We start from the raw sequence: 7,273 nt of genomic DNA, 5'->3' as shown, positions 1-7,273 counted from the left end.
GACGTAACAAAGACCGATATGCGACTCGCCGACATGACGATTTTGACTATAAGCTGTTCATTACTACACGTAAATTTAAAACATTTAAGAATTCTGGCAACGACATTCATCCACAAGCGTGGCTCCATCAATTCTCTCATTGTTTTCCTCATTAGAGCACAGATTAGAATTTATGTGTGGCTATTTAGAGAATGAACCAGCTGTAAGAATGCGATCGGTCATTCACGAGTGTCACAGTGAAGGAGAATTTTTCCATGTCTTCCTCTCAGCATATTGGTCTCAAGCTACACAAGACTGAGTAAAACATAGCATCATAATGATGAAAGATTTCGAACAATCTGAATTTTCCAGCCTCGTGAAATATTTTTAAGACATGTTGCACAAGAATCAGTACCTGTCAAACCCATACAGCCCCTCAGAACTCATCCGCATTTGCTTAATCAAATTACCTGAACATTTACGACATATTATTTTAGCAGGACGTTGCAAAGACAACATTGAAGCTTTTCAGGGATTGTTACAAGATCTGGAAATTGACACTGACAATCGCTGAACGCGAAAACAGGAACACAACAATTACAGGTCACATCCGTCACAATTCCGCGATGAAAGAAATAATAACTGGACATGACAAGGCTATTCTCACAACACAAATCGTGACCAAAACAGACACCACCCGTATGACAACCGTTGGCAGAGTAGTAATAATTACAGGGAAAGATCACCTCTCTGCGGTAGTAACTATCACAGAGACAATCAGAGAAACAGACAATTTGGGAACCAAAATAATTATTATCAAGGGAGACAGAATAACTTTAGACGCAACGGTCCAGCGCGCAGTTACAATTCAGGGAGAAATTCTCCACCACGTGACCGACAAGAAAGAAACTATGGAATCTACCGACATGACGACAGACGATATAATCGTAACGACAGACCTGAATTGCATCAGAACTGGCGGGATTCAAACAGAGCAGGGCCCTCTCGACAAGGTGAATTTGTAGAAGTTAGGTCTCCAAATCCCAATAACGACGCGCACCAACAAAGACACTATATGCAATGACTCATACCGCTGGCAGCCACAAAACGTACTTATGAAACTGACGACGCAGCTGCCATAGCTAGTAATTACGTAAAAATGGAAGACATTAGGGACATCTTACTCCAGGAGTACGACGTAAAACATAACAACATTGCATATCCTGTGATTCACATTACTGTAAATGACGTAAAATTTACGGCAGTACTTGACTCTGGCAGTCCCATTTCAGTAATTGGTGAAACAGCTTTTAGCAAATGCAACAAATCGAGCGATTGTCTCACACTTCCGTCACGTAAGATTAAATTACAAGGTGCAATCTTTGGAAAAAGTGTAATGTACGCCAACAAACCAACTTAGAATTCTTTTGTCAAAGCCACAGCTTCTCTATGAACTTTCTTATTGTTCCATTACTGTCGACGGAAATTATATTGGGAGTAGACTTTTTGAATGAATACAAAGTAATCTTAAACTTTCAAGGTGCTGAAATAAGTTTAGAGAAAGAAGGTAGGTCAATAGCTTTGAAATTTGAAGATTGGCTCTCAAACCATGACGAGGAAATTAATCGGCTTTACCTTCTGTTAGACAACAGTTCGGAATTTTCTACGGAACTAGACACTAACAATCACTCTGCAAGTACTGACAGGGATGATATCGACGACATATTTGAAACTAATGAGTTAATTCAGAATAAAATTCAAACAATTGAGAATTGTAATGACACTGATAGGCAGGACCTTTTTGAGATTTTGCAAGCACATTTCACAGTTTTTACTCACAAAATAGGAACAATCAAGGGATTTCAATACAAATTTCGTGTTCGTGACCATACTAAATTTTGTGTTAGACCATACGTAATTCCAGCACATTATAGGGACCGTGTTAGAACAGAAATACAATCTATGCTTGACGAGGGCATTATTGAGCCTGCAATAAGCTCATACAACAATCCATTACATGTTGTTGAGAAGAAAAATGGATCTATCAGGCTTGTCTTAGATTCGAGACAAATTAATACTATCATTATTCCTGAAACAGACAGGCCGCAAACGTTGGAAGAACTTCTTCAAAATTTTAATGGTCTAAAAGTGTTGTCTTCCATTGAGCTCAGATCCAGCTTTTATCAGATCGAACTTCATCCAGAATGTAGAAAATACACAGCTTTCCTTTGTTTCGGCGTTTGTTATCAGTTTCGGAAACTTCCCTTTGGTTTGAACATTTCTTCGGTAGCATTCATTCGCGGGCTAAATTCCATATTACCTGAGTTCTTAAAACGTCACATCACCTTATATGTGGACGATATTCTGATAGCAGAAGCCTCATGGGAACAACACAATCGCATCCTCAACATATTTTTGCAGAATCTGGAATTACAGTTAACTTGGAAAAGTCTGAATTCGGTAGGTCAAAGGTGAGGTTTTTGGGACATATTATTTCTTCTGAGGGCATTCAGCCGGATCCTGAAAAGTTAGAAACAATCAGAGCCATTCCAGTTCCATCCACAAAAAAACAAGTCCGCAGTTTTCTAGGTCTCGTAGATTTTTACCGTCGTTTTCTGAATATGCAAATTCTTGTTACATCAAAACTTTGTTCTCTCACTGGAAAATATACTGTTTGGAACTGGGAAGAACAAGCACAGTTGGAATTCAATTCTTTGAAAGAATCGCTACTTAACGCGCCAATACTAGCTCATCCACATCTGTCACAAGATTTCTGCCTTAGCACGGATTCTTCTAAAGTCGGTCTTGGTGCCCATTTATTTCAAGAAGCCACAGAAAATGACACTACTGTTCAGAAAACCATTGCTTTTGCTAGCCGAGTGCTAACAAAATCTGAAAAAAATTATTCCGTTACTGAATTAGAAGCTTTAGCTATCGTTTGGGCATTTAACAAATTCCGTTTCTTTCTTTCTGGTAAGAACGTAAAAGTATACAGTGATCATCGTGCATTACAAATTCTTATGTCTCCAAAATTAAATCATGACAGGTTAAAACGTTGGGCATTGTTTCTGCAAGAATTCCACTTCACAATAGTCTACATTTCCGGCAAGGAGAACATTGTTGCGGACGCACTGTCACGCGCGCCGGCTGGGCTTGAGAAAAGTAAGACAGAAGGCAACCTCGAGAAAAATTTCAGTATTCTTTACATTCAGAAAGTCGCCTTTGAAAACTTCATCACTACATCTTTAAAGGACATTGCTCATGAACAAGATAAAGATCCGATTTGGAAAGACATCAAAAGTAAATGGCATGAAGAGACACACACTCAAATTCGGCATTATTACCTGGTTAGAAACAACATACTCTTCAAACGCTGCACTTTTGATGACAAGCTGTGGATGCTTTGCATTCCTGACGATTTTGTTAATAAGCTCATTTGGTACATTCATTTCAGCTACGCACATTTTGGTCCACGAGAATGTTATCATATTCTTCGAACGACTTGTTATTTTAACAATATGGAAAAGAGAATTCGAAGAGTCTTGTCTATTTGTAAACTTTGTCAAAAGGCGAAACCATCTACTATCTCACATCGTGCTCCGTTGTTTCCTATTATTCCTTCTAAATTAAAAGAATTTGCTGCTGTTGATCTCTTGGGACCGCTTGTCAGAACATCTAATGGATTTTCGTACGTTCTAGTCGCTGTTGAACTTACTTCAAAATTTGTTTCTTTCACACCGTTACGTAAAGCCACTGGACGGTCTGTATCCAACGCCTTTGTGAAAAATTTCTTACGTGGAGTTGGACACGTTAGTAAAGTCATTTCAGATAACGGACCACAATTCAGATCTGCTGTTTGGTCACGCATGCTTTGGAATCATAAAATCAAACCTGTTTTTATTTCATTGTACTCACCACATTGTAACCCGTCTGAACGGATTATGAAAGAAATCAGACTTTATTGTCACAGAAAGCATCAGCATTGGGACAGATATTTACACTTATTTCAAAATGTGCTGAATGAAATGCCTCATGATTCCACTGCTTTGCCACCTACTCTTGGACTGAAGAATGAAGAACCACCGAACAGAATCAGAGAGCTTGTACCTTTCTCAAATACACGTAAACTTCGACACAAAGACATAATTAATTTGGCTCTTAAAAATATAAAATCTGCAGCAGACAAAAGGAGAAAACTACACGGTAAAGCAAATGCAAACAAATTATATATCGGTCAGAAAGTTCTCATTAAAGCTCATTCATTGTCACATAAGAAGAAACACTTGAGTCACAAATTCTTTCTAGTTTACAATGGACCTTACAGAATCCGACGTATACCACATGATAATTGCGTTGAAGTTGAAACTCTGCGTACTAGGAAGAGTAAAGGTTTACACTACATTTCACATGTAAAACCGTTTATTGAAAGATAATCTACTTTTTAACTTTGTCTTTGCCATAAAACTTTTCACTTCACATTTCAAGTATGCATTGACAGACTTAGAAACTGTTACCGTGGAACAATGTTTGAAGTTAAATATCCAATCAAGAACCGAGAGAACTTATTTAAACAGAAATTACGAATGCATTGTTATAGTGAACAGACATCACAGTGTTATTGTGTGTGTACATTCTTGCTTGTTAGTTGTACGACTACGTAACGACTATGGGGCTTACATACTTAGAACATATACTGGTAGTGCTAATGAGATTTTAATGCAACATTTTGGTTTACTTGAAAATACATTCTGGATTTAAAGTACTTTCTGTGAGATACCAGATGACACAGTGGTTAGTTTATGTGACAGCTACACGATTTTATCACGACACTACTAATGAGTGACAATTTACAATGTTGCTTTTGTGGTGTTTCTGTTTTATATCTGCACAGTTTTTCTGAATTATTCTGGAAAGTAAAACATGTTTTAGTAGTAACTTTTGTGGTACAGCTACAATGAGACAGCCTTTTCCGTAGCACAACAATACGTTACAGCACAGTACTTTCTTCATCACGGCAATAAGCGTAATAACTAAAATATCTGTATGCAAAGCATTTCACTTTTGTTTATCATGAGGGAAGTACATTGGCTTCTGCAGAACTTAGCTTTCGGAGGACAATAACTACGACACTTCCACAGAGATTATCTTACAGCAAGACGCACATTTAATGCTACAGGACACGTATTTGAGTGATTAAATTTGCACTTAAATCATTTATTTTTAAAGATATTTGAAGTACAATGATACAAAGGTTTTCCGTGATACATTTCATTCCATTGCTGTAATCTGTAACACCTTGTAACCCCGGAAATGCATATCCTTCTATTTCCATCTATTGTACTATAGATTTTTCCTTATTTTGTTACCCGAAGATATGACATTTCTGTGTCTTTATATATTGTAATTGTTTTACTATTTGTATATATTTATGCATTTATGTCGATTTATAATTTTTTTGTTTTGTGCATATTATTTGTATTTCTACGCTGGGTCTGACCTAGGGAAAACTATGCTATCGAACGAATACATTGATAGGTCGTGTGGAGAAGCCAAGTGTTTAGGATATTTGGTACTGTCAACTCTACCGCGTGGAGCGCGGGCAGAGCAGAGAGTGTCTGGCTGGGGTAGTGCAGTGGAGCAGGTGTGTTGTGTGACGCTCCCGCGAGTTGCCGCGCTTTCGGGGTTGGGCAGCATGTAATTGCGCTCGACTTGCTATGATAGTTTCTGACACGGTGTCGCAGACGGGAAGCATTAGCTGGCGAACATCAAGAGACCGTTTCGCCTGGTGACCGTCTCGAGAAGAAGGCGCGCCAACATCCAGCTTCTGCAACAGCGACAGCCGACAATGAGTGACTGTCGCCACCTCCTCGAATGACGGCTTCAAACCTTCAATCAACCAACAAGGAAGACTGGAAGCACGTAAAGTTTCAGAACTGTATGACTGACCTCAGCTTTTAAAACTGTTCAAATCACAAAATTACAGCAACATAGCATGAACCTTTGTTGCTCATTGTCCCAATTGCATTACCAAGCAGGGTCCCTTCCTTTTCCGGAATGAACCCGAGTGTCGTTGAAATTCAAGTGCCAGCATCATTCGATTTCACTGCTTTAATTTCAAAGTTCAGTTAAGGTATTCGTAGCTGGCTACAATATTTAGATTACACAAGCACAAATTAAGAGTGCGAGTCTTGTTACCGTCTTTTAGCTTGCCTGTGACTGAAGCTCAGCTTGGTACATACTAAATTTTACTATTGTTAATTGTTCAGAATCATTTAATTCAAGATCAAAGTTAAATCTCTTATTTCTAAATTGCGTAGATTCAAGTAGCTTTTGAAATGATTGTTGAGGTAGTCCAAGACTAACCGCATCTTACTGAATTTCGATGTGCTTCAGGAAGAAAGCTCACTATTAACTTCAGTCACTAAATTAACTTTCGATTTTCCGGTTTTATTAATTCTTTTGCTAAATTAAGTCGGAGTGTAGCGAAATTTATTACTTCTGACAAACTTTCAGTTTTCACACTACACGTGTCAACCCTCAGTTGCCACGCTTCTAGTGCTAATTATATGTGTAATAACCTTTCTTTTTCAGTTACTATAGTAATTGTCCTTAGGACTGGCGACCGTAATTTCCCCCAAATCTCAAATATCTAATTAGCGCCAATTAATTGTTAACGTGACGACCGCACATTTACATTCTTTGTTAACTTTACCCCTTTTCAAAATTAATTTCCACCAGTTTCATTTGCATTTTTCCTTTCATTTAGATGTAACCCTTTCCTCCCTCTTTACCGACAGATTAACTTCGGTGACGATTGCTTTTCCCAAATTTCCATTAGGTACACGCGGTTTAATTTTTCACTGTCATTAAGGTCAATAAGTGAAGGGGAGGTTACACCCGGCGACCTGGTGACAGGACAATCTTCGGATTTGAGGTTGTTCTGGACACGAATTTTGCATTGTGCAAATCTTGTAACAAAGTATTGGTTGCGAACAGGTCGTTATGTCAGCGAGATTAAGTAGCGGGAGGAATCATAATTAGATTTGAGATTTGTCATTTATATTGAAAATTATTAAAATGAATGAAGGCAACAATTACCAAAATTTGGTAGACTTGGATACGGAACAATCGGTCGAACAGTGGGAAACGCGCACCGCGGTACCCATTGTTCAGGGGCAGGCGGCTAGCATGAAAGACGCGACCGCCGAAACGCAACAAAGAGCAGAAATGGAATTCCAAACTTTAGAAAATGTTTCGGAATCGGAAGTGAAAATCAAATGTGAATCCCTTGATG

This window comes from Schistocerca americana, chromosome 8 (genome assembly GCF_021461395.2).
Source record: "Schistocerca americana isolate TAMUIC-IGC-003095 chromosome 8, iqSchAmer2.1, whole genome shotgun sequence".
In the NCBI taxonomy this organism is placed as follows: domain Eukaryota; kingdom Metazoa; phylum Arthropoda; class Insecta; order Orthoptera; family Acrididae; genus Schistocerca; species Schistocerca americana.
The sequence above is the reverse complement of the archived record's forward strand: the minus strand, read 5'-3'. Positions refer to the sequence as shown.